We start from the raw sequence: 27,004 nt of genomic DNA on the forward strand, positions 1-27,004 counted from the left end.
TTCGCCGTAAGTTTTGAAACAATCTGATTAAGCTTAGCGAAGTCCTAAAGCCCTAATATCATAAATTGCTTCGCCACGAAAGTATTTACGAGCTGTGAACATCTTGCAGCCTTCAAATTAACATTCTGCGTGTATGATCGGCGTTAAGGAAAAGTCAAGATTATTTGTGGCGAATTTACTGGATAAATATTTCGAGAAAACCATGTTAGCCTAGACATCATCAAATGCGCAGGCTTTTGTGTACTGCCTGAATTTACATAAACAGCAATAGTATTACAGAAAGTCCTGCGCAACTGCGCAAATTCTAGACCAGAAGTAATGAAATTCAGGAAGAAACAATAATGATGCTAAACAGCCACTTCGTACGGTTAATTCGCCAATTTTATTGCAAAGAGTTTTCTTAATTGGGTTAATTGGGAAGTAAATCTAATTTACAATAAAGAATTGGTTCCTTTATCATCCCTGATTACTAATTCATTAGACCTTCACAAGCGTCAGTTCGATTTATGCTGATCAGTGCAGATGCTGTATTGTGTTCAGTGTAATAGGCACCGCTCATAATTATTGGCTGAGTTAGCTTTGAATGAGAGCAACAATGGTTGCCTTGCGCGCTGAACAATTATTATTATTATTATTATTATTATTATTATTATTATTATTATTATTATTATTATAATTAAAAATAAAGTTAGGCTGCCATGCAGGATTATATATTAATGAAAATTATATTGCACACACACACACACACACATACATACATATATATATATATATATATATATATATATATATATATATATATATATATATATATATATATATATATATATATATATAACTGCTAACGAAATTTAAAGAATCCCAGACATTAAAACCTAGTCCTTTCACTGGTAAGGTGAGCGTCCTAACCACTGGGCTACGAGTATATATATATATATATATATATATATATATATATATATATATATATATATATATATATATACTGTATATATATGTTATATATATAATATATATATATATATACATTTACTGACAAATATAAGCAAAACCTTTAGCATTATTGCAGTTATTTACTTTTAATTCTTCACGATTCAAAGATGTTTGACTTTAGGCTGTTCATGTACAATCGCCGACAATTTACAAAATAAAGTATTTGCAACGAATCAATCTGCCGAAGGAAGCTTATTTTATAAACTCTTGCCTTACAACAAACCTTATATAGGGGGTTTGATGCGAGCGGCAAGGGATCATAATTAGATCCCAGAACCTCTGGAAAGAGTCCCCGTAGGAAATAGGGCTGTCAGTCCACCTCACGCGGTGCACTGTAGGCATTACTTAAGGTTCCTTGCAGCATCCCTTCGGCTCCTAGCTGCAACCCTTTCCATTCCTTCAACTGAGCCTCCGTTCATATTCTCTTTCTTCCCTCTTGCTTTCCACTCTCTCCTAACAATTGTTTCATAGTGCAACTGCAAGGTTTTCATCCTGTTACACCTTTCAAACCTTTTTACTCTCAATTTCCCTTTCAGCCCTGAATGACCTCATAGCTCCCAGCGATTAGCCTTTGACTTATATGTTATATTGCACTGCCATTCCTCTGCAACGAGAGAGTGAAATAAAACAGAAACTGTCAAGAACAGACGCGTAGCTAAAAGGAATGAGCCAATATCGAAAGCTCTCTCGCAATGGCTTCTTTATAAGGAAAGAAGCTTTAGTCTCGGCGTTTTCGTAATATTATTTCCTTGATAAGCCACGCGTCTTGTCACATAAATACCCGATAATAAATGATATTATCGATCTGAGAACGGAGCTTTAAGTAAATACTGATAGTCAGAAGTGATGCTAAAAAGGAAATTAGGAAGTTCTATATGTAAATGAAATAGCGATGGAAAGGAGATGGAGATGGCTTGGACATGTTCTTCGTACCACCCGGAGGAGAACAGTAACTGATAAGAGTGGAATAGAATGAGATATAAAATTTAGGCCAAAGGCCAAACGCTGGGAGCTATGAGATCACTCAGCGCTGAAAACGAAATTGAGAGTAGAAAAGTTTCAAACGTGTAACAGGAGGAAAACCTCGCAGTTGCACTGTGAAATAATTATTATTGTTAGGTGAGGGTGGAAAGTAAGATGGAAGAAAGAGAATATGGAAGGAGGTACAGTAAAAGGAATGAAATGGGTTGCAGGTAGGGGCCGAAGGGACTTTGCAGACAAACTTAAGTACTGCCTACAGTGAACTGCGTGAAGAGCACTGACGGCACTACCCCCCACCCCCTTCCCCTACCGGGCTGATAAGAGATTCGTTCCTGTAGCACCAGAGTCGGTGGGAGAGCAGACCTACTTCGATGAGAACTGAGACGGGAGGCTATAGGCGTAGAGATGGGCGGGGATGTGTGGAAGTGAACGCTCAGGAAGGAAGGACATGAGAAACGCAATGTCACTGAGGCCCTTCACGTCGCACGGCGTTGGAGGTGATAGTGATGAAGATAATGAACAGAAGACCGACATGTCTGTCAAATTTCGATTTTTGTATCCTCATAAAAAAGGAAAAATGTTTCTGTCTCTATTAGGAAAACGCAGTGAAAAAACAGATTTTTTATGCAATCTCCAACGACATTCTTTTCTTCCGAAATACTGTCGAGCCTTGTTTATGAATATAAAAAGCAATCCCACTGCACAGAGCTCGACCCCAAAATAACACAGCTAATGGAGGCAGGAGTCTGGCAAATCGTTATTTTTTTCCCTTGTCCTCAGCTCTTTATATATTGGGTCTAATATATTTCTGTCGGCTTTTGTCTATGTAGAATGCGGATTTAGTTTTTGTCAGTCGAGACTTGAAAGTTACAATTAATTCAAATTACTGGTTAGTGACAACTGGGGATTCTGCTCAGTAGAGGACCAAAATCTTGAGATATCCTAAAACTGCCACTGTCCTGTATACTGTCAATGCGTCCATTGGGACTTCAAGAAGCTGCTGACGTAAGCAAGACCTGTCTACAGGACTTCATACAGTAAAATCCTTGCGCAGGACTTCATATTGCTGGCGATATAGGATCAAAACCAAGCGGACCTACCAGGCAGTCTGACGGGCTAAATAGGCTGATATTTGTCCCATTTAATTTTTCTCGTACGTTTCTCGTAGGACTTTTCCCATATTTATTTCTTTCGAATGGTGTCGAATATAACCTAGGTCTATGGCGGAAATTCGGACTTACAAGCACTCTCACTGGCTAAACAGGCTGATATTTTTCCCCATTCATTCTTCTGGTGACCTTTCTCGTAGGACTTTTCCAGCCTGTATTTCTTTCAAAGGGCGACTAAAATATCCTTGGTTATAGCGGGTAGGCCGCCGGCTCCATCTCGGAAGGCTGAATAGCTAGTCAGATATCAAGCGCGCAATTGCTATCTCGTAGAAAATATTGTTATTGCCTTAAAATATGTTGTATTGTATAAATAACCATCCGAACAATTTGAGAGCGCGGATCAAATTACCTTGACATGCATTCATGCAGTTATTTAAAGCGGAGAGATTCCTTTGAACCTGCCTCTTTTCAGACAAAGGTATGCGAAGGCTATGGCTGTGCTCTTGCTGCGCTGATATCAGTTCGCTGATTTCAGAAGAACGAGGTCTCTGGATCGCAAGGCTTTTTTTAATTTTATATTTCCTCCGGGTCACATTCAGTAAGAATGTTGCCTCATTATGAAATTTCTAACTAAACTAACCGACGTCAAAAAAACATTAGCCATGAACTACCAACCTGATATCGCCATTCGAACGGGTTACAAAGAAAACTGGGTAACTCGCTCTTTATGTAAGGAGAGCTTCAGAACGTAGGCTGCCGCTTCTATATAACAGCACTCACTTGTCAAGAGAATTTCTCGTATTCCCGCGGTATTTGGTAAATCACTTGAGCGTTGTTTGGATTATACTTGCTAATGCTTTCGATTTGTACTCCAGTGGCATCTGCCTGTCTTTTAATCTTCACAGCCGCATATGAAGGGGAATGTCTGCTTGTCTAGCTCAATACTAATATGAATGAATATATGCATACATGTACGTATACACGTATGCATTTTTTTTCCTCGGCATATTTAAAACGTGCATCAAAATTCACGTACTATGAGGTGTAAGGTTGCACATATAAATGAATAATAACGTATAATGTAAGCTTTGAACGCATTCATTCGTTCTTGTAAGCCTGCACTCGATTGTCTCTAGGAGAGTACAGACCTGTAGAAAAGAATATCATCAAGGAATAATGGACTGGAGTAAAACCCGAAATAAACCGGAAACAAAGAAGCAGGGGGGGAATTCCAGACCTCTGAGCCAGAAACAGGAACGAAAGCCAACTCACAACAATGAATATAACAGGTGGTTACTTGACAGGTGTTACGTAGTCAAGAGGGACGCATCTCTCAGCTAGAGAGAACAATGACCACTGTGGTACCTGAAGAAAAGTGACGCTGATTGGGTATGGAACTCAAAAGCATATATGATGGTCCGGGTAAGAAGGAGACAGTTACCAAGGCCTCCTAAAGACGAAGCATTTTAGAAAACTGGGAAACTGGGAACGTGGAGAAAATTCCAAAGCCGCCATTGGAGAGAATGATTTAAATCTGATTGATTACTGACGCATGGAACACCCTTTTACGGACGTAGAGAAGAAAACATGCATAAATAACCTTGCAAATACGCCAATATTAACATGTAGAGATGTACAAATATACTGACTAACAAATATTCATAGTACAGGTGGACGCCTGACTCTGTCTCGTATGCCCTAGAGAAATCGTAGATGCAACTTCGGGTACTGTGTTCAAACAAATGGTGCTTTCACTTTCACCAAAGTTAAATCAGTTATGTGAATGTATGTATATATATACATACATACACATACATGTATATATGTGTGTGTGTGCAGATACATACAAATATAAACATATATGTGTATATATGTATGTATATATATTTTCGTGTATGAGGGTTTGCATATATATATATATATATATATATATATAGAGAGAGAGAGAGAGAGAGAGAGAGAGAGAGAGAGAGAGAGAGAGAGAGAGAGTCCCGAGTATGAATCTACCTTATCATCATCAAAGACCAAGGCCTGTGTGTGTGTGTAACCTCACAGTCTACGATGAGTCTATAAAGGGTCAGGCACAAGCCTAATGTGATTTTTCGTAGATAGGCCGTCAGTCTCCTCCGTTCTTCAAACGAGGTGTGTGTTACAGCGCGCGCGTTACAAAAGCACTCCGGGGGTAATAAGCAGTCCCCAATATGCAAATACCTCTCATGCCAGCTCACCTTTAATGCTACAGTATGTAAAGTTACCAGATTTTATATATTCGCCGGTGTCTGACTCTTTTTTAATACTAAACTCTCCCCGTTATATTTTTTTTAAACCAACGAGTTAGCGGATAGGGGGAAATCGATATGATCAGCCTTCAAAAAATTGCCAGGTTTTTTTTTTTTTATGTTTTATGGCCGACGCAACCCCTTTTCAGTCCTCTTTGTCGTAATGCGATGGTCAGCCGGTGGCAAGCAAGCAAGCAAGCAGATGGCTCACTTCACCCGCCTCCAGGTATTAGCCCTCTGGTGAAGCTATGAAGATTAATGTTGGAGACTGAACAAAGGGACTCCGTGGCCGTCATCATTGGGATTAGTGTCTTCTGTTAAAGAGCGGGAAAGGAAGGAAGCAACCTTTGCATTGCCATGAGAGAGAGAGAGAGAGAGAGAGAATCGACCAACTTGGCAGCAGCAGACATAGCCATTCTTCTGCCAGAGCTCTCTCTCTCTCTCTCTCTCTCTCTCTCTCTTTTAGTTAACGTCCAACTTTCCAGTCTGCCGACACTTGTCCCGGGGAAATATTTTTCCCGGATGTCGATGGACGCAGAGAGGCAAGGTTGTTCTGTTAAGAGCATTCACGATTAAACGCTTGTATAACAAGGGATGAAAGACCAATTGTAAAAAAAAAAAAAATAGAGAGCCATCATAGTTGCTCTCTCTCTCTCTCTCTCTCTCTCTCTCTCTCTCTCTCTCTCTCTCTCTCTCTCTCTCTCGAGCGGATGAAACCTGGGAAGCTAGTTGCCAGTTTTCCCAAGCTGATTGGGAAATACGTCAAAAATATTCTGCAAATATAAATACAGCATATAGACACTAGCGTGTACGCGTCTTAAACGTGTATAATTAAATCTAAATTTTGTTTGAACATAATTGTTAACGATTAATAAGTAGATTACTTGTTAAAAATGAATGACTGCTGCATCGTGAAGAAGTAAAAAAAACATACATATATATATACAGTATATATATATATATATATATATATATATATATATATATATATATATATATATATATAATTATATAATTATACACACACATATATATATATGTATATGCATGCAAGTTAAAAAAATACGATAGATAAGTAAACAGATTGATTTTTGTTATAGACAGACAGATTTCCAGTGATAAAGATGTACGTTAAATAATTCAGGAATCACACAAGAACGTACAGAACACTACAGCGTGTTAACAAAATTGACATACCTATTGACGATGAACTCGGCACAACAAAAGTTCAAGCGAAGTCGCAAGCATAACTACCCTAAAGCAATGCCCTGTGTTTTATAATTTAATTGCATTTTCATCTATTTATTTATTAATCTGTTAATTTTTTTTCTTTCCAAATAACTGATCTTTTCTTCCTGTATTTCCGATTACCCTCTGCTACTTCTTTCTAATGAACACCGTACTCTTCGGAAGCTTGAAGAATTTCAAGTCAATGGCCCCTGTTGTGGGCTTGTTCCATGTGAGTACGGTTCATCTTCTGAATAATAATAAAAATAATAATAATAATAATTCTGTCCATTCTCAGGCAGGAACCTTAACAGACGGCTGAAAGTCTTAAAAAAAAAAAAAGAATAACTAAAGTTTAGTTATGAAAACACTTGTTCAGTTTTGATCCAGGCCTATCCTTAAATCCTGCGATTCTGAAAAGTACACCTGGGCTTAGAAATAAAAGCAGGAACAGGAAGAATTCGATTAGTCATAAGAAAAATGAAGTTATTTACTGTCCTTAATTGGCTTTATAGAACCAAACGACAGCAGTACAGTTCTGGAAGCCGAGTGATGTTCGCGTACGCAGCCGAAATTGAGTAACTAATATGCCACAAATACCGTTTAATATTGAAATCACTGTATCTCTGGAATAATTTACATCCGATGGGAATTGCAATTGATAAGTGACTCGGCGCGGAAGCACTTGTCAATACAATTCCGGTTGCGCGCAAGTTATTTCAAATGCATAGTAAATTCGATATTGAACGATATTTGTGTATTAATATGGGCGAGTATGAAAAAGTCACGCGTGTATAAGTGACAAAAAACTTGAAAATGGATAAATAAACGTCTTTTGAGATTGAGAAACATTTTGTTTCAGTATGTCACTGTCATGAACACAGTTTTAATATGTGTTATTTCTTTTTATTGTTATTTTTCCTGGTGAGACAGAACTGATAGCAATATTCATCTAAATTATGACCCTGCTGTTACCTTCTCTCCCAATTTGTCTTTCAATTAATCTCTTTAGGGAAAAAACTCAAAACCAGAATGGAATGGAATGGAATGTATAAAATTTAGACCAAAGGACGAGCACTGGGACCTATGAGGTTATTCAGTGCTGAAAGGGAAATTAAGAGTAAAAATGTTTTGAAGGTGTAACAGCAGGACAACCTCGCAGTTACACTATGAAACAATTGTTAGGAGAGGGTGGAAAGGAAGATGAAAGAAAATCAGTGTAGCGAAGATACCATAGGAGGAGAGAGTGGAAAGCAAGAGGGAAGAAAGAAAATATGAACGGAGGCACAGTTCAAGAAATGGAAAGAGTTGCAGCTAGGGGCCGAAGGGACGCTGCAAAGAACCTCAAGTAATGCCTACAGTGCACCGCCTGAGGTGCACTGACGGCACTACCCCTTATTACGGAGGAAAGCCTCAGAAACGATCACGGTCAAAGCTATCTCATAAATGGAGGGACGATTTCCTTACTTCTAAGTGACAAACAACCGGGGAAAATGAAGTCTAGTGGAATTGGGAAGGATGAAAATTAAATATTCAGGAGGAAAAGACGAGAGGTGCTGAGGAACAGTTCCCATGTCAATGCGCTCTCTGATCGCCATGTTTATCAGTTATTCCGCTAGGCTTGAGTAAGCAGCTCGAGAATCTCTGTTTAGACTCACCATCTCCTTAAGCAATTTCTATTGAAGTTAATGGCATTATTTGCAGAGACTATGTGTTTGTTTAAGCTATTTCTCTTTAAAGCTCCTCAGGAATAAGAAAAGTATTCACTTCTCTTTATTTACTTACACACACACACACATATATATATATATATATATATATATATATATATATATATATATATATATATAATATATATATATATATATATATATATATATATATATATATATATATAAATGTGTGTGTGTATTAATATCTATATAATATATATATATATATATATATATACTGTGTCTATTTAATCTTACTTTTGAAATTCAGTACAGTATAATGGTCAGTACGTTTCTGAAGCGTCTCACGTTTACAATCGGTGGAGACTAGGTACACGGTTCAGATTAAGCTGACTTTGTGCCAGCAAGGGCTATTTTCTAAAGTCCAGGTGAGGGATGGTGTTAATAGAGCTAAGAGGCCAGACGTGGACTATGTACAACCAGCAGAAAAATTCTGTGAGATAACAATTTGGGTTGGCTAATCACCACGCAGGATACGGTCGAGTGAAGATTATTCGCACACCTCCGGAAAGGGTTGCCAGACGCACGATCCAATGGTAACCTTAAATAAAATAAAATAAAAAAAACTACTGAGGCTAGAGGGTTGCAATTTGGTATGTTTGATGATTGGAGGGTGTATGATCAACATACCAATTGGCAGCCCTCTAGCCTCAGTAATTTTTAAGATCTGGGGGTGGACAGAAAAAGTGCGGACAGACAGACAGAGCCGTCACAATAGTTTTCTTTTCGGGTTTTATGTAATAGGAACCCCACTGGTTAGTGTTAACCCCTATACTGTTTCTGTAGTTTCCCGGCTGTATCACTCGCCCCTAGCAGCTGTTTTTAGATTATCGTCGACGGTTGGAAGTGTCTATCGTTGAGAGAGTGCAGTGGATACCACTGACTCGACAAAAGAAGAAACGACTGCCGCCCTCTGGTTACTTCACGGACGAAGCTCGCCCTCCAGATTCGAAGAAGAGATCCAGTAGCGTCCAGGCAACACCTCAACAACCTACCCATCTATCTTCCCCTTCGCCCTCCACCTCCTCCTCTTCCTTGAAAACCCTCCTCCTCGTCCTCCGACGTCCTTGGACCCTCGTCCTCGTCCTCCTCCCCCCTTCTCAACCCCTTCCCCCTCAGCTGTCACCCCTCCCTCCTGCAGTCTCCGACGCACATGAGTACCCTCCATTGTCGAAGTTTCGGGAGCTTCTTGGTGAAGGACGGACCTCGTACGTTGCGGTAGTGGCTCTTCAGTAGAATAACCCTGGCATAAATATCCCTGCACGGTCAAATCACAGAGGAGAATTCACCATTACTCCAAAAGACCGAGCTACAGTAGACCTCCTGAGGGCCAATACGGAATTCCAATTACTCAATCCCAATGATAAGCTAAACATTATCTGCAATTACCCAACAGAGCTCCCTTTGGACCCTCTTCTGGAGATCCCCCACATTGTGAGCGTCGAGAGGTGTGTAACCAAATACAAAGCACTTAACGGAAGGTCCTTGCCACCTTCAGAGGACCAGTCCCGAGCCAAGTATAGCTTAGGATATGGGGATATTTCCCCACAGAGGAATATACTCCAGAGCCTCTCAGGTGCTACAGATGTCAGCGTTATGGTCATCAGCACCATTGCAGAGGCCCTGCAATCTGCGCCATCCGTAGCAAGAAACACGAGACATACTGTATTGTGTCTGGAGAAACTGGAAAGAAGGGGAACCTACAACACCCAAGTGCTCCAACTGTTCCGAACTTCATCATGCGTGGTTCTAACGTTGCAGTGCCCGATTATCCCGCATTGCACAGTTGAAAGCAAGGACCAATCAACCAAGACCAACTCCTATACCAGCACCGGCACCCAGACCAACCATGCCCCAAGAGCCACGGGTAGAAACAACCAAAAAAGTGATGGAAGCAGCGCCTGTTTCGTGTCACGAGAAAGGGACTCAAACGGAGCAGCCAACAACCAAACCCCTCCTCACACTACTACTCCCAAACCCGTCATCAAACCTGAAGGTCGCTACTAATGCCAGGTATTGTGCTAACTCAATTTGACTTCTGTCGTGTCCTGGAGAAAGCCTTTGACATGGTGAAAGAAACCCTCAAAGATGAGTATCAGATAGTAACCGATCTGCTTGACGAATCTAACGACCAGTATGACACACCCCTCCCCGACGAGTTCTTCAAACAGCGACACCACGATACTACTCGGATAGTCGCTAATCTCTTTGATTGACAATTATCCTGTTTCTCCCACTAAAGCCTTTCCTTTCCCTTTTTCGGCCGCCTCCCGTCTAACGACCGAATTTTTCAACTATCGCTCTAACTACCGCTTAAGCTGTTACCTAGATCTACTTGTGTCGCTTTTTCTGTAACTTAGAACTTTTTTATCCTACATCGATCCCCTTATATCACTTATAGATCGATGGTTTTTTACCTCTCGCTCGAAGTAAGTTTAATACGGTATTAAATCTCCGTAGATTTTCTGTTTTTCCGCTTTTTCTCCGACTATAAATATTCCTTTTCCTTACTGGCTGTCTACCACTTGCCACGACCCGCTACTATCGCTCTTTCTGTCCTGCTGACCGGTGCCTTACGGCTCAAGGAGGTTTGTAACTCGCCTGTTAACCTTTCACTTCACACCATTTTAAAATCAGTTCTTCATTGGAGGGGTAGGTAGAGCTCTCGACTAGCACGCGGTTGACCCAGCGTTCGAGTCTCCGACCGGCCAATGAAGAATTAGAGGAATTTGTTTCTGGTGATAGAAATTCATTTCTCGTCATAATGTGGTTCGGATTCCACAATATGCTGTAAGGTCCCGTCGCTAGGTAACCAGTTGGTTCTTAGCCACGTAAATTAAATCTAATCGTTCGGGCCATCCCTAGGAGAGCTGTTAATCAGCTCAGTGGTCTGGTTAAACTAAGATATACTTAACGTCCATAAATCACAAATAAAGTGATCACTTTCAGATCCTATCATTTTTCACCTACTCATTCTAAATGACTTACGGATGCTCTGTGAGCAAGAGCCCGTGCTGGCATAAAGCCAGCTTAATCATAATCAACAAGTTTTCTTTTACAGAAAACTAAAAAAAAACTTTCATTTCCTCTTCCTCCCAAAAGAAAGGAAGAAAGAAAAATCTCCATGTTGTTATTCTCGGAAAAGACTTATTCAAACTACCGAGCAGCGAATAAACTCAATATTCCGTCAGGAAATCAACTAAACTTCCACCCTTAGTCAAGGTCGTTTCCTTCCCGGAGGAGATTCGATGTAAACATGGCGAGCAGAATTTGCGGGCGAATTCGTGCAAGTCATAATAACCCATTTTTAATGGTAAGAATCATGACTACGCTGAACTATAAAGAGACGCATAGACGCCCTAAATCAGAAGTTGTTGGGACAGATAAAGAACGAAGTTGAAAATTCATCAACGCTTCGAAAACTACGTTTTCTTATACTCCTCTTCTCGTTGAATTATATAATGCACATGGAATATATCTCTGTCTCCTCATCAACGTGAAACCTTTTAAATTCCAAAATGAAATACCATACGGCAAATGAAAGTATATTCGAGAACATATTTATTAAACAAAATATCCCAGCATAACAGTTTATGAGAGAGCTTACAGGAAACTCTCTCTGTACAGAGCAAAATTTGAACGAAGTTCATTTTGGAAGTGAAAACAGCCGTGAGAGAGAGACAGATTCCATACTATTTTCAAATATTAGCACACGTCCTAAAGACCAGAATACTATTAACACTTCAACATGAATTCTGATATTATATATATATATATATATATATATATATATATATATATAATATATATATATATATATATATATATATATATATATATATATTAATTAACATGAAGTCTTTTTAGCCCAGTAACGTAACTGTTAACTTAAGTTTTGTTTACTTTTTGCCGCTAAATGAAAGTTTGGGCAGTTCTTTTTCCCCACCGCCGGGTGTTTCCCTCGTTACTGATAACACACCCATGTGGGATAATTTCCTCTTCTATTTTCATATTTTTGAGTCGTTGGGTTATTCAGCAGAGGTTTGGTATATACGGGATCTTCGTGACTTCGTCCCTTACGGATGATTCCGCCCCAGTGTTTTGAGCGTGAGGTCTGCTGCAGTTTTGAGCCTCCCGCCCCTTTTGTGTGGATCGTGGTTGAAGTTCAAAGATATTGCACTCATTCATCTTGGCCGTTGCCTGCTCCTTTTATCTGCTTTGCGACAGGTGCATAAAGTACAGCAGCTTTACCCAGCTTCGCTACTGCCTGCTTCCTGTGGGTGTTATGCGACAGGACAATATTCAGCGTTTCGTCGTCTGTGTCTGCCCTTTTGAATCTTGTGCCGCGTGAGGGCACAGTCATCGTCTGTAGCGCAAGCTTTGATCGCGGCGTTCACCTTTGTGGCAGCTTCCTTCGGACCTCTTCGCTGTTGTCGAGCGTTACAGTGCTCGAAGGGAGACTTACCTCCGGTAAGCATATATATTGAGAATCATTTTGATTGACATTTGACGCTGTCGGGTGCTATAGACACTTCGAGCTGCCGATGGTAATTGGCAGTATCATCATCTTCAAGCGTAATCCGCCGTTTTGGATTTACAAATGTACCCTTTTGTTGAAGCTTTATGTTATTAATGTAAGTTAGGGTACCCCTACACGGTAAATATGATTGACCAATATGCCGGTATTGTCAAAACCATTGAACGTGTATAGTACTGAAACAATGTAAGTTGACGATAACAAGTCTCTAGTTTGAAGGTGATATTGGCAAACCTCACTTTTCACTTTACTACCGCAATAACAACATGTCCGGAGCAAACCAAAGTTTCAAGGAAGCAGAAAGGGGTTTTGTAAGAGAATGCCATCCCTCTGGAAGGTAAAAGCAGAGGAATATGGCAACAGAAATAAGAAATGGGAGGACTATACAATATTCCTGGGGAAATATGAGAGAGAAATACCCTAATGTTACCTACAAGATGTAATGAAGCTTAATTCGCTGAGGACAAACTTTAGGAAAGAACTTTAGATGATAAGGGATTCGAAGAAGTCTGGCTCAGGCGCTGATGAAGTCCATGAATCGACATAATATTATTTTCAGGAATTGTTGCTATTTCTACGAGACCAGGAAATTCCTGCAGAATCGATTAAAATCACAGATGATCATACGGATTCTGACTTCACCGGAGAGTACATATAGGCTTTATTCATCATGATTATACAGCAATTATATAACTATGTCGTTTTTGATGAGATGAAAACATGCAAAATACAATAAAATAAAACAACAGTAATTATATATATTAATGAATATAAACAATGAAAAACCAAATCTTAAGTCTGATAAGATTTTCGTGGGTATATTAATCTCCCTTCTTGTACCAGTCTTAAATCCAACGACGCTTTCTTTGGTTTTAGTTTTCTGTAAAAGAAAACTATTGTGCCGGCTCTGTCTGTCCGTCCGCACTTTATTCCGTCCGAACATTTTTCTGTCCGCTAGGGGGGGTTGCAAATTGGTATGTTGATCATCCACCCTCCAATCATCACACATACCAAATTGCAGCCCTCTAGCCTCAGTAGTTTTTATTTTATGTAAGGTTAAAGTTAGCCATAATCGTGCTTCTGGCAACTATATAGGATAGGCCACCACCGGGCCCTGGTTAAAGTTCCATGGGACGAGGCTCTTACAGCATTATACCGAGACCACCGAAAGATAGATCTATTTTCGGTGGCCTTGATTATAAGCTGTACAGAAAACTCGATTGCGCCGAAGAAACTTCGGCGCATTTTTTACTTGTTTCTTCTTGAAGCAAAACAAGGCTACTGAAACAGCAGTATCTAATGCAGACATGATGCTTGTATGAAGTCTAGAAGAAAACTAGATATTGACCATAAAATTAAATGGTCTGAGGGGAAAAAGACTGACTCAATAAGTATTGAACCAATCTTATTGATGTCAGTAATATGTACCGTGTAGGGGCACCCTTAGGTTCAGGTGTTTAATTGTTGTAAGTTAGGATTAAGGATTATTTTTCTTATCTTTGCCGTCTACTGTCGTTGTTTGTGTTGTTTTTCGCCATCGTGAGTTTGTTGTTTTCTTTCTATGTAACTTTTCCTCCTCCTGTTGGCATACTTCTTAACGTTGTGTTTTATTGTAGTTGAATGAGGTTTCTAGCCCCAACCATCACTTACGGCTATCTTTAAAAATCATTAATAAATATTATTTTTATGAAGTTGGGTCTTTTTTTTTTATTCCTCACTGAATGTACAGTGTTCTGCTGAGGATCCTGACTCCTTGAGTTTAACAACCCTTTTTGAAGTCTCGACTTACTGTACCTTTGAAAATCTGCCTATGAGAAGTGTTTATCTAATGGAGGCGTAAAGTCCTTGTTGCTTTTGATAATAAAGCTGGGTATCTATACAGCTTGGATGAGATAACCCGTGGTTGGTCTAAGGCTCTGAAAGTTTGATCATATATAGAAACCTTGATAAGCCTATTATTTAAGTGATTTAGAGTGAGCAGTAGGCCATCAAAACACACACACACACACACACACACATATATATATATATATATATATATATATATATATATATATATATATATACCACGACCTCATCCTTTATTCCCCTTTACCCAATCCAGAGTTTGGCAAATGGAAATAATTAACTGGAACTTTTTAGCCATCATTCAGCAAAGCTAATTAACGTAATTAGTAAAGTTTTAAGTTATGGTTTTACTTAACTAAAATTCCACCCCATTTCCCTTACACTCGATTAATTTCGCTTCGTCTCCTAAATGAGTGAGAGGAAAAAAAATAATGCCTCCAGATGGCATTCTCGTCGCTGCTGGTTCTGCTTGTTTAAACAGGGACGTAGGTCCTGCTGTTCGTTGTTTAATTTGGCAACGATTGTTTCCCCTGTTTTCCCCTGTCGAGAGGGCATGTCTTCTTTACACCCATTGCCTTATGATGCCTACTTACATTTAATAAAGTAATAAGAAAAAAAGAGGCGGCGACTTTTTAACTTTTAGAGTTAGTGCAGATTCTTGTTTACGTCTGTGAACTGTGTATATGTGTGCATGTTTTTCTCATTGTTCCCATAAAAACAAAAGGCTTACGTCTTTATTTGTTGACATACATACCTAAATGCACGTTTATACTCATATAGGCTATATGGATCTACATCTATAGTTTTCTTCACAATTTTTCTAGAAGTACTGTTTTAGTCAGTGTTCCGCTGTGAGTTGAAAGAGTGAGCCCCTAGACCTATAGGTCTTTTGGGGAGTTATTTAACTTGAATCAATTTTACTTTATAGCTTTTCTCTTTCGTACCGTTATAACATTATTTAAACAGACACTGAATTCCCTTGTTACTTACAATTTTAATCGTCTCTAGCTTCACTTTATTTAATCGTTCACCCAACTGTTCATCTCAATCTTTGATCGTTACCCTTTTCTGCGATAAGAACCCCAAAAAGTTAGAGATGTTACTAAACTCCTCATCTTTTTTACATATGACCTCATCAAACACAAACCAACGTTTTACTAACCCAGACCCGAGGAAAGCAATAAAAAGGAAAAGTAAGGAAGGTAAAGGGGTGGAGCTTAATGTCTACAGAGGCGAGGGATATGCTCCTTAAAGGAAGGAAAGTTATTAGATCAAGGAAAAACAAAAGCGCCAAGAAAGTTCGAGAGCTTGACTGTAACAAAAAAAAACAAAAATAGCAGTTACAGAACCGTGTATTCCGGGGTGAACCAAATACAGAGGCAGTCTCATAATTGATAGAAGAGTTGACAATGTCTTTCATCACTGTCTGTTTATAATCGAAGCGAAGTTTATTAAAAACCAAAAATTATTAAATACACATGGTAGCATCTGTATCGTCCTCTTATCTCTTCGACAGGAATACCAAGGATTTGACGACAGATAGTTTTTGAAAAACGAAGATTTTCTGTCGTTATTCTTTTCATATTTGAGTTAACTAAGATACTGTTGTAGCTCATTGTGGAAAACGTTCTTATGTAACGCTAATAGCCTCCTAATTAGGACAGACGTCAGCTAACACAATTACGCTTCCTCTAATTGGCTCCTAAATTTTTATATATCTTCTTATATATATTTATATATATATATATATATATATATATATATATATATACAGTATATATATATATATATATATATATATATATATATACAGTATATATATATATATATATATATATATATATATATATATATATATATATATATATACACATATTTTTTCAGCCAAGAGGAAAAATAAAAGGAGGGTACTACGCGCTTTCGTGTTATTTCAACACATTTTCGAGGTACAATGTGTTGAAATAACACGAAAGCGCTTGGTACATACTCACTATTTTTCCCGTGGCCTTAGCTGAAATATTGTCACGCTATTTTGTGACATATAAGAAAAAAATAAAAATAAAAATAAAAATTAAAATATATATATATATATATATATATATATATATGTTTGTTTATATAGATATATGTATATAATCACAAATATTGACACAATTGTCGCTCAACATCTGATTCACTATACTTCGGGAATTATAATTGATAATTGCTTCGTCACGCACAGGATTCGAACCATCATGAATTATAATTCCCCTTGGATGTATAAGTTATTCCCGAGTGTAGTGAACTGCATATTAAGAGATGAACGTGGTTCAATATTTGTGATATATATATAATATATATATATATATATATATATATATATATATATAATATATATATATATATAAGTATATAAGTTGTTTCCTCTGAAAGGGTGTATCTAAAAAAATCAAAACTGTTGAATTAATGACGAAACCCTGTGTAGAAAAACTTCCGCATTACCACTACATACACCTACACAGAGAACTCATCAGTAGCGCGTCAAGGACCATTCCACCCAAATACCCACCCTATTCCTCCCCCATTATACACACTATGTCATCCACTACGGTCTTCCTTTCCAGTACCTCTATCACACCATTTATTCTGCATTTTCCAGGTTTTCCTGTCTTTCTTCTCGTACTTCTAAATTACATACTCTTTACACTAACCAACGGTCTTCCGTGTTCATTACATGACCAAACCATCTCAAACGACTCTGATTCATCCTTTCACCTACACAAGCATTTTTAATCACTTCTAATATATCCGAATTCTTTACCATTTAAATTATTTCCACATTAGTATACTCTCCCCAAAAATTTAATCTCTTTCATTATGATTCAACATACACACTTCACTTCCATAAATGCCCCAGATCAATCCCATGGGGATGAAACATCTTGGGTTCATTTCCATGAAAATCTAATGTGTCCCTGTTGACCCAGGCAGTCAATTATGTACACGGAGGTTAATCGACTCTGGTGGATCTCAACCTGGTTGGAAAAAGTAAATAGGCTAAAAAAAAACTTTTCATCGCTTGATGTAGGGCAATTCCAAGACTGGAAACTAGATGAAACTCTCGGGAATCGTCGTATTCCATGACCTGCCACGCAAGATTCCTAAAATGTGTCTGAAATGAGTGTATGAAACTCACGCCAATGTTGAAGGTAGCACAAGCAGGATTATTATTATTATTATTATTATTATTATTATTATTATTATTATTATTATTATTATTATTATTATTATTCAGAAGATGAACCCTGTTCATATGAAACAAGCCCACCACAGAGGATACTGACTTGAAATTCAAGCTTCTAAAGATTATGGCGTTCATTCGAAAGTAGTAGCAGAAGGTAATGGGAAATACAAAAAAAAAAAAGAGATCAGTTATTAGAAAAACAGATACATTAACAAATTAATAAATGACTAAATAAAAAATGTGAAATAATCCCTTGTCTCCACGGAATCCCTTTACTCGTCCTGTAATCCACAGAAATATGAACTAACTGAATCTTCAACGATATTTGAACGACAGTCTTTTACGACTGAGAAATCCCATTTTGATCCACGACCGTTACGGGAAAAAATTGCAAACACACGTTACGATTCTTGGAAAAGCAGCCATGGAATAAAATAGAATATATAATTTAGGCCGAAGGCCAAGCGCTGGGACCTATGATGTCATTCAGCGCTGAAAGGAAAACTGACAGAAAGGTTACAAAGGTGTAACACGAGGAAAACCTCGCTGTTATACAATGAAATAATTGTTAGAAGAGGGTGGAAAGTAGGATGGAAGAGAGAGAATACGAATGGAGGTACAGTAAAAGGAATGAAAGGGGTTGAAGTAATGCCTACAGTGCACCGCGCGTGAGGTACACTGACGGCACTAGCCCCCCTACGGAGGAAGAGCGGCCATGGATCACAATGAGGCAGAAAGACTTCAAGTGTGGCGGCGGTTTACTTGCTAATTCTAATTAATTTTTCTGTTTCTTTTAATTTCAATCCCATTGTTTTGTATGGACGAATCAAGTCGAAATAATAGCGTATCACTTTAATTACGATGGTTTATTTATTCTCGTTCATTTTTCTATCGCTTTATTTTTATTTCAGTCCCATTATTTTGTATGGATGAATATATTCGAAATAATGGTATATTACTTCACTTACGATGGTTTATTTATTCTCATTCATTTTTCTATCTCTATTTTTGTTTCAGTCCCATTATTTTGTATGGACGAATATAATCGAAATAATGGTACATCGAATTACAACGAAATTCATTCATGAAAAAAATCAGAAAAGATATATTTTTTCCTCATTATTTTCTCTTCTCTCTCATTTACTTAGAAAACTTGGTTATTAAGTGAAAAATATAAACGTTTTTCAAAGTTAAGTTATTAGATGATTTTCAAACTATTCTCTAAAGAGAGGCTAAGCTCTATAATCCGAGTACACTCTGAGATAGAGCTAAATATGGTTTTACATATCCTACTTCATATAAGATCAGAACTTATAAACTTTTGCAAGTCTTTCCTGGATGAGGTTGCCAGCCCCATGATTTTCTATCCATTAACTGTTGAATCATCGATAACAGAGAGAGAGAGAGAGAGAGAGAGAGAGAGAGAGAGAGAGACAAAAATATCTTGGTGCAGATATTTGATCAATAAACGCCCTCCTGTTTTAACTGCCATATAGTTTGCACCGACATCCGAAATCTTGCGGTTTCTTACCAATCATTCATTTCTCTCAAATAACTATCAAAGCGAAACAGTTGCTATTCGCCAGTGAGAAAAAAATCACAGCTTACGCTAATGAACGCGCAGGCATTGTTACAGCGCCTTCCTGTAACTGATCTATTTCTCGCGCTGAATAGACGACCAAGTGAATGTAACTCTTAACCCGGGGACAATAGACGACACCAATTTAGGGACTTGGAAATCCCTCCCTCCCCACTCTCAGTTATACTCCCACCGTGGATACTGACTCGAAGGGCTAACAATGAAAAGCTTTAAAAGTGAAACCGAACAACTCCAGTCCAGTATTTGTTTCTCCGAAAGTGACTTGAGGGACTGCCCACCTGAAATCACAGCTCTTGTGCCTTGAACAACGGGCGAAATTTTGTAAATATTGGTTACGTTCTATCAGTTGTATCTTTGACGATGAAGGATGTATGCTCTTGAAGAATGGCTTATAGAATTTAAGCAAAAGGCCACGTGCTGGGACTTACAGAAGGAAAATTGAGAGTAAAATGGTTTTTGAAGGTGTAACACCAGGAAAACCTCGCAGTTGCACTATGAAATAATTGTTAAGAGAAGGTGGAAAGTACGATGGAAAAAAGAGAATGCGGACAGAGATACGAGTATAGTAAAAGGAATTAAATGGGCTTCAGCTAGGGGCCTTCGGGACGGTGCAAAGAACCTTAAGCAATGACTACAGTGCAACGCGTGAGGTGCACTGACGGCGCTACCCCTCTACGGAGGTATGATCTTGAAGAGCAAAAACATGTTTTCTGTTTAAATTTTATCTGTGTCTGATCCCTTTTGACCAAGACTTTATATTTGTCATGTACATTTTCATTTCCAGCATCAGAGACAATGCAAAGAAAAACCAATCAATTTTCCGACTTTTTTTACATTTACCCCATAATGGATAAAACACACTTCTTTTAATTCATAGTGTCAAAGGAAAACAAGAAAAAGAAAGGTGGAAGAAAGTGTAGGTTTTCACCAGTAGTGACAAGCCCGCCTCTAACACGAACCTCTCTAACTACATTGCTGTACTTACTCTGTTAATCACCTCTCACCCATTCCTTCAGAACTTTTCTCTAAACAAATCGTGCCATACACACCTCGGCCAGCCACTCAGTCAGTTACACCACTGTCCATTAGCATCTCACTTGAGATCACATAAAATCCTAGTATATTTTCATTCTTCAATCACTTAATTACCCTCCTTACATCCTCTATAGTCATTTTCACCAGTATTCTCAAACTTGTACTAAACCTTCCCACTCTTGCATCATTCAACTCTTGTCTCGCCTCTACCATTCACACTATACGTCCTTAAAATACTCACTCAACCGACCCAAGGCTGCATTCACTTCAAACATAATTTCTCCTGGTTCTTTTTTATTTAGAGATCCATTTTCTCTTTAACCATCTGCGTTAACTTCCCTGAACAACGACTTCTGGTTCTCGCTTAAGTTATTGTTCATATTCACCTCACTTTATTCATTACTTGTAATCTTTTCCCTTTCACCTTGCACTTTATCTACTGTATCCAACCTCCTGTATACTTGTACTTGATTTCTGTTATGGAATTGCATCTCAAATAATCTCATCTCCCCATCATGAGATACATACTTATACTCCATATATATATATATATATATATATATATATATATATATATATATATATATATATATATATATATATATATATATATATATATATATATATATATATATACATATATACATATATACATATATACATATATATATATATATATATATATATATATATATATATATATATATATATATATTATTGAAATTAATGGCATTGCCCTTAGATACTATCTTTTTATCAAGACTGAATCAGCCTATACTTCTTTTTCTCTTCAGGCAAGCTTCTCCGGAATAAGGAAAAATTATTCGCGATTCTTTCTATTTACTTATTCTAGTTGACGGACCATTTCCTCGCTCATCGGCGACGTCTTCAGAACTTAATTACGAATTGACCTACAAGGTTTTTAGTTTTCTGTAAAAGAAAACTATTGAGATTGCGATTTGTCTGTCTGTCCGCACTTCTTCTGTCCGCCCTCAGATCTTAAAAACTACTGAGGGTAGAGGGTTGCAAATTGGTCTGTTGATTTGCCACCCTCCAGTCATCAAACAGCAAACTGCAGCCTCTAGCCTCATTCATTTTTATTCCATTTAAGGTTAAAGTTAGCCATGATCATGCGTCTGGTACTGCTATAGGTGCCAGCCTCATCTGGGAGCAACTGAGCACCGCCTGGTCGTGGCTGAGAGTTTCATACTGCAGCACATCGAGAGTTTCATACAGCATTATACTATGTACAGAAAACTCGATTGCATCGAAGAAACTTTGGGGCATTTCTTACTTGTTTTACTTGTTATTACTACATGTGAACTTTGCAGCTATACCTCAAATTTTAACATAACGTCATTTAGGTGCTGATAGGTGCTGAATTTTTACTGGTCAGTGGGTCTCATTCTCTTGCCGGTGGTCTGGGCTGCAGCATGGGCATTCTTGATGCTCAGTAAGACATATCCTATGCAGCTTGTAGCAAAGGGCATGGGCAAGGGCGCGATTCACCTAAGCTTTTAAGATACCGCCAAAGTGTACATGCACCGTCTTCATTGAAAGAACGGGCCGATATAGGAATGATTAATTAAAATAAAACAAATAAAAAGAAACACCTCTGTCCCACAGATAGATGAGGGTAAGTTATGATTAACCACAGTTATAGAAAACTGTCGGTCACGAGTGGGGTCTTTTATCCAGACTCAATCATAAAAGCCTTCCTCTCTCTGCATGAAAGGAAGTAGCACAGCTGCTACTAGGAACTAGTCACCCACAAGGGCCAAAGCAACCAAAATTGATTTCTCTTTTCCTCAGTGCCACTAATCTGAGGCACTGTCACAAACTGAAGAGCTTACCTACCTGTTTCTTCTTACTTTCCCTTTTTCTCCTACTTATTAGTTACACTCTGCTTGGGCAGAGTGCATTTTCTTCTTAGTACAATTAGTTGTACTCCAAGACAAGTGTTGATTCCTAGGAACGCACTGGCACCATAGTGCCACCAAAGAAAAAAAAAGTCCTTTTGAGACTACATATGCTACACCTGCACCTAGAGATAAAGAGTGCTATCAGCGTGATCTTTGCACGGCACACTCAGCCACAGTGCCACCTTATTGAAAGGGTACCACAGCACTGAAGTGTCACCCAGATCTGAGGGACACCTCCTCAATTCCCAAGTACGTCCAGTCAACCCAAATAGACCCCCATACCTACCAGAGCCAAGAAAGAGAGGGAAGAAAGAGCAGAACAGCGGAGGTGTGAACCAGAACAAAGACAGCATGAATTAACCCTCAAAGAAAAGGAGCTCGAGCTGGAGAAGGCAAGAAAGGAAAGTGCTGAAACTATGGCTATCCAACAAGCCTCCAACCCCACACCTGCTGCACCAAATGCACCGACCTCAAGCATTAACTCCCTAGTCCCCAAGCGGACTGAGGAAGAGCCAGAAGCATGGTTGGAGGAAATAGAGTCACTCTTTGAAAACTACAACACCACCAAGACAGAGAAGGCCTTAGTGCTTGACAAGCACATGGAAGGAAAAGCTAAGGCAGCCCTCCGCTCACTGGAGAAGAGTCAAAGAGGCAACATGGTAGAAGTTCGTGGGATCATAACGAAAGCCTATGAAATAACCCTGGAGAAATGGAGACACTGGTTCCTAGGTCTTGCCAAGGAAGTCGGCTGGTCCTTGATTGAATGGGCCTGTCACAAGGCTCAGTCTGGTACCCGCTGGTTCAACTCCCTGTTGCACACTACATTCGAAGACCTATTCAATCGGACCATGCTGGAGGATCTTTTCCAATGTGTGCCTGGGCCCCTTGCTGTGTATCTCAGTGATAAGCAGTCCACCACACGTATGGAAGCCTACCACATGGCTGATTCATGGGAAACCTACAACCGGTCCCACAGCACATCACAGCAGCGCATAGTGCCACTCAGGTACCTCTCAGGCTTGAATCGACCGAAGAACGGACTGCCTAGCAAGCCTACATGCACCCACTGTAAGAAGTTGGGGCACACTGAATCTGATTGCTGCTACAAGTTGGGCAACAATAAGCAGCCTTCTACTAACAACTGTCTCCCTCTACGTCCACTCAACACTCTCCACCAACAGTCACCGCAGGTCACCAAGCCCTCACAAAGGGCTCTTGCTGCTCCTGTGGTGCTCCCAGCCACTGCAGTGCTGGACATCCGGCCTGCCCAAATCATGTCCCAGCCACCAGGTTCATCAACTTAATTAGCACCTCATTCTCCACGGCCGGGCCGCAGAAAATACTTCACCCCGAGAGCCTGGATACCCAGTTCGTCTCAGTGGCACCCCTTAATGGCTCTAGCCTGCCCGTGGCTCTACCGGTCACGGTAGACACTGCACCCGACATTAGGCTGATTTCCAGGGCCCAAGTGCCAGCCAGTGCCACAGTTGACAAGCAAAACTTGGTGGGGAGATGAAATGGGGTAGAGGGCCATACCAAACCTGTTCCCAGTCAAGCTCCAGGTCACGACACCTTGGGGCACATTATCTCACCGCCTTGGCATGGTGAGTGGAATTAGGCCGGGAGTGGATTTCCTGTTGGGTCACAGCCACACTACCTATCCATGAGTCCCCAACTGTAGGGTCACCAAATCAAGGCACATCCACTTTGACTGTGGTGCCACCAAAAGAAGTACCACCATCCGCCTACCGAAGTGGTCAGCAGAAGGGGCACACGCAAAAAAATTCTAGGCCTAGTCCTCCCTCTCCGCGAAAGGACAGCCAGCAACGAGGTCCTCCCTCTCCACAAAAGGACACTCAAAAGAAGCGGTACCGTTGTAGAGTGTGCAAGGTGACAGGCCACTCCACTAATTGGGAGGGCTGCCCAAATAAGCAACGCCCAACGGACGCCCCAAATCAAGACTGGGACAGGAATCTCTGTCTCAGCCCAACTCAAGCCATTTGCGAGGTACTGTGCCTCCGGACCCCTCGTCAGGCATGCCTGACCATCAATCGCTGCCAGTGCCACTTGCGAGCTCTGAGTTGTGCCACGCTCCGTCCGTCTCGGACGTTGAGCCACCATAAGAAGAGGACCTTGTGCCAGATCCAGATCATGAGACGGATACTCCTCCGGGAGATCCAGGACCCGTCACGGCACTAATCTTAGCAACCTGTGAGCCTCTGGCACCTGACACTTCTTCCTCACCAAATCCGTCCCCAGAGGATGAACCCCTGGTGGATCAGAGTGCTACACGTTCTCTGGGAGACCAGGAATTGGTCTTCCCGGATGCAGCGGTTGAGACCACTCTTGCTCCGGTTGTTGCAGCAGCCAGAATAGGGAGCCCTCCTGTAGGCTCTAAGGTTAACCCTGACTTCTCGCCTGCTAGCCCTTCTGGCCTTTGCCCAAAGTCGGCGCCCTCATCACCTCCTAGGACTGACATAGATAGGCCTTGGATGAACCCAAAGAAGAAGAAGGGGTGGAAGAGAGCCAAGTAGTTGCAAGAGCCACAAGCTCATCCTGGCACTCGTGCCCTCTTGGCCCAGTGCCTTTCCATCTCAGGGTGATCCTGGCTCCTGCCCAGAGGAGGTAGCCGACGTGATCTGTCCTAGTAACAGCCTAGACCAGATCGAGTATGTAGTAATAGTAACCTTGGCATTTAACCCTTGAAATGAGCAACAGTAACCACGTAAGTATATTGTAATTGTGAAGCCAGTAATCATAACTACTGTGAATAGAGCCACTGAGCTCATGACACACATGGCATAATACCTTTGTTGAGGCAAGCATTATCATATAAGGCAGACCTCATTTAAAGAACTCAGATTATACCTTTGTTTACTGTGATTGCCAATTCTAGTGTAAGGCATTGTATGCTTGTAAGAATATTGTAACTTAGCTAGTTCATTGTCCTTTATGTTGGTGCTACGGCAGTGTTCTAATAGGCTATGTCATAGAATATACCATTAAATGTACCATTTGGCTTGGACTGACTATCACGATCATCAGAGGTAGCACGTAAAACTACGTGGGCAACTTTAAGTAGTGTTAAGAGTCTGTAGAAGTAAGTGATCAAAGCTCATATCCCATTCTAGAGTCAGGTAGATCCTTAGCTAGTTGCATTGCAAGGGACAAATCTGTTCTGGAGAAAAGGGTAAAGTAATCGAGGTGAGCAGCTTGCTTAGTACAGACCTTCATGCCTGAAAGGGAGTGAAGGCCTTTTTAAGGTGGGGGGAGTTATTATAAATATTACCCTGTTTGACCTCTCTTCCTTGATTTAGTAGAAATATAAAAAAAAGAAAGAACCAAAGCTTTCTCTTTGTAAAGCAGTCTAGGGAGGGAAGCCAGCAAGCTGGGTTGTTTTCCAAAAGTACCAACCATCAGATGGGGGTATGAAGTTTAGTTTAGAGGCATATTCAACAGGGTAGGTATTGCTAGGACCACCTTTAGTTAGAGTGTACCTTAAGCTCACTTTTCTATGACCTTTGTACTGGCAAGTTTTTGTCATTTTTCAGACGCTACCCGCAGGTCAGTCAATGAGACCTGGGGGGAGGAGTCTTCCAAGCAAGCACCCACTCATATTGACCCAGCTCGGCAGTCTGGAGGCCTCTTTCATTGAGTGCACAAGTACCAGGCATCTCTCACAGCCTCCCCCCTTTGTTCTTTCCCCTTTTGTTGAACAGCCAGGGAAATTGCCATTTCAACTAACCCAGGGCTTCTGATGCAATTGATCACTGCATTATCTATTTCAAGTTTCTCTCTCTCTTAACCAGTCACTGACTAAGGAAAATCCTAGTAAAACCATATCCCATTTATGAAGTCATATATATGAAGTACAATTATTGTTATCTAATGAGACTGCATAAATTATCCTCCGTGGTGTTAACATAATATTCTTGATCTCTGATTCATCCCTTGCAGTCAATTAATGATAAATGAGAGGTCCTTGATATCGAATTGTTATCTGGATACGTCTCTTCCAGAATCAGGCAAGCCTTGGAACCTGGCTAGAATCTTGTTTGGAGAAGGATTAGCACATCACTGTCCCCAAATCACGCGCTTGAAATTGCTTATAGATGCGTCACAAGACCCCCAGCCATTGTATCATCCACTAATTCATGTTGAAGTATCTTGTGTCCGAAGTGGGATGAAGTTGGAGCTGTTATTAGCTCCCGTAAGATCCCAGTTCATTTTTTTATTTCTTTTTTCTTTTTGTTGAACTAGTTGTTTTAGTAATGTTGCTGATTTAGTTCATTTTTTTATTTCTTTTTTCTTTTTGTTGAACTAGTTGTTTTAGTAATGTTGCTGATTTAATTCATGAGTTCAGAATAAATTTATATATTCAGTAACCTAGTTTCAACTGGCGACAGATTTAATTAAGTTAATTATCTGTCTTTTTTGGTTACTGTCAGCCTTAATTGATAGGATTACATGGGTCTTAGGTAAAGCAAGGCTATATAAATCACAGTAATTAATAATTA

At 39.7% G+C, this 27,004-nt stretch overlaps 1 protein-coding gene across 1 annotated transcript in view; it reads right to left on the bottom strand.

The window, feature by feature from the left end:
- LOC136833381 (myelin transcription factor 1) overlaps window positions 1-27,004 on the bottom strand; it is an 862,112-nt gene that overhangs the window by 830,325 nt on the left and 4,783 nt on the right. The window lies entirely within an intron of this gene.

The sequence above is a fragment of the Macrobrachium rosenbergii genome, chromosome 51, assembly GCF_040412425.1.
Source record: "Macrobrachium rosenbergii isolate ZJJX-2024 chromosome 51, ASM4041242v1, whole genome shotgun sequence".
NCBI classification, from domain to species: Eukaryota; Metazoa; Arthropoda; class Malacostraca; order Decapoda; family Palaemonidae; genus Macrobrachium; species Macrobrachium rosenbergii.